The sequence below is a fragment of the Pipistrellus kuhlii genome, unplaced genomic scaffold (assembly GCF_014108245.1).
Source record: "Pipistrellus kuhlii isolate mPipKuh1 unplaced genomic scaffold, mPipKuh1.p scaffold_m20_p_10, whole genome shotgun sequence".
NCBI lineage: Eukaryota > Metazoa > Chordata > Mammalia > Chiroptera > Vespertilionidae > Pipistrellus > Pipistrellus kuhlii.
The window spans coordinates 27,778,160-27,780,409 of record NW_023425405.1 but is presented as its reverse complement, the minus strand read 5'-3'; the positions used below and the strand labels follow the sequence as shown (position 1 = coordinate 27,780,409).

The following is a 2,250-nucleotide window of genomic DNA, read 5'->3' as shown; positions in this document are numbered from 1 at the left end:
TTTCACAAAAAAAAAAATGGAAACTCCATTTTCTGTAATACTATCAATAATAAAAATGTATTAAAAAAGAGAAAAATGGAAACTCTAAATGTAATATTTAAAGAAAACCAATAAGTTAAAAAATGTAATCTTGCAAAGAATAAGAATTAAAGCTGAGCATTTTTTAATGAAATAATGAGTTATAATGCTGAAGTTCTCGCTTTTTTTCTATGAGTGGAAATAAATTACACTTATTATTACCAGACTATAGTTGATCATTCCATAGTTCCTTAAGTAATTTTAAAGAATGCAAACAGAATAGGTATATCCCCTAAGTAATATTCAGTGCTGAGTAACTAGCTTTGTAAAACCTTTAGTATCCACCAAAATGAAGTGTTTATATTTACTAGACAACCTACATGGGAAATCTTTATATAAAATTAAAACACCAGGATGTAAGGATAAACATAAAAGGATATTTGTTACAACATATTTTTGGTATCAAGTATCCACAGGAAATGAACAAAATGTGAATTTTTGTTATTGAGTAATTCACTAATATATGTACTACGAAATATCTTATAGTCAAACCTGTACATAAAAATCTGCCTGTGAGCACTATATGTGTTTTCATGCCTGTATGAGCATAGAGATGGGTGTTGCAGGGTGTGTCTGAAAGTGTTAACTTCTGCTATTTTAGGGCAGTGGGATGGGAGAAAGGTGAGGGGTTGTTACACATTGTCTCTACACTTTGCTTTATTGACTTACTTGCTAGATTTGCATGACTTTTATAATTAGAAAAAACTTTGGGAAAAAATAAAGAGGAAAAGAAAGCAGGATATAAGGGAGTTACTATAAACCATTTAATTTAGGGAAAAGTAAGTGCCTCTAATCTGATAGTTCTGTTAACTGCCCCAACAAGAATTAGACTTTTTAAATTGTTTATTTTGAGATAAATATAGACTCACACGAAGTTGTAGGAAATAATTCAGACATCCTGTGAATGCTTTACTCAGTTTTCTTTAATAATAACATTTTATAAAAACTGTAGTACAGTACCAAACTAGGAAGTTAAGATCACAGATCTGACTTAGATTTCCCCTCAGTTAGCTATGCATGTACTCACATTGTGTGTATTTACCTTTATGGGATTTTATCACTTATCCACCACTACAGTCAAAAGAAAGAACAGTTCCACATGATGTTGCAGAAGAGAAGGGAACCAGGTTTGCTAAAATAATTGTGGTGATAGAAATGTATTAGCCTCAGAAGCTACTGAGGTGGTTCATTCTATGCTAGTACTGTGTAAAAAAAAAGAAAGACAGAAAGAAAGAAAAAAGAAAAAAAAGAAAGAAAGAAAGAACAGTTCCTACACCACAATGATCTTTCTTAATAGCTCTTTAACTTCTCCATCTATCTTTCTCCTCTACCTTGTTCCTAATTCATAGCAATTAGTATTTGGTTCTTTATTTCTATAACGCTATCATTTCAGGAATGTTTTATTTGTGGAATAATATATTATACAGCCTTCTAGACCGGCCTTTTTTCTCATAACTTAAGTTACTGATGGTAGCAATAGTTCCTCTTTGTTAGTGAGTGGTATCCTATGGTATGGATATAGAAGGTATGGATGGATGATATGGATGGTATGGATGTACCACTGAAAGAGTTTTGGGTTGCTTCCAGGTTTTGCCTGTTAAGAGCAAAGCAGCTATCAATGTTCTTGTATAAACAGTTTTTACCTCTCTATGATAAATGCTCAGGAGTGCAATTGCTGAATTACATGTTTAATGTTTAATGTTTAGACATGCTAGTGTGTTGCTTTTCAGGAGCAAAAGTAAATAAAGTATGGCTTAGGACAATGTTAGTTTAAGCATGAAGAATAAGGATAGGAAATGCTTAAGGTTAGTCATGTTTGTGAGGGTGTCAGAAATTAGGATAAAGTTGCTGAAGTTCTGTTACCTATCAACATGAACACAAATAGTGTATTTGCCAGGAAAATCAGTATATGAATTTGATAAATTGTACATTCATGAAGTCTGAAGTGATCAATAACTTCTAGGAAAGTCCTCATAATTAGTGAAATACCATTCCATAGGTGATGACTCTTAGTGATAACTGAGATGTGTTCCGTGTCAAGGGACAATGAATCAAGGATTTTTACTGGTAGACTAAATATAATACATTTTGACTTATAGTATTCTATTATCATTTATAACCCACATATATATTCTTTTCTCTGATCTCTGACAAGCAAGCTACTAAAAATGC

The 2,250-nt window shown here is 32.0% G+C and overlaps 1 non-coding gene across 1 annotated transcript; it reads left to right on the top strand.

Annotated features, from left to right (window-relative positions):
- Positions 1 to 1,153: 1,153 nt before the first annotated feature.
- LOC118714615 lies at positions 1,154 to 1,285 on the top strand. Its single transcript, XR_004986623.1, has one exon. It is a non-coding gene; the product is annotated as a small nucleolar RNA SNORA66 (small nucleolar RNA).
- Positions 1,286 to 2,250: the final 965 nt, after the last annotated feature.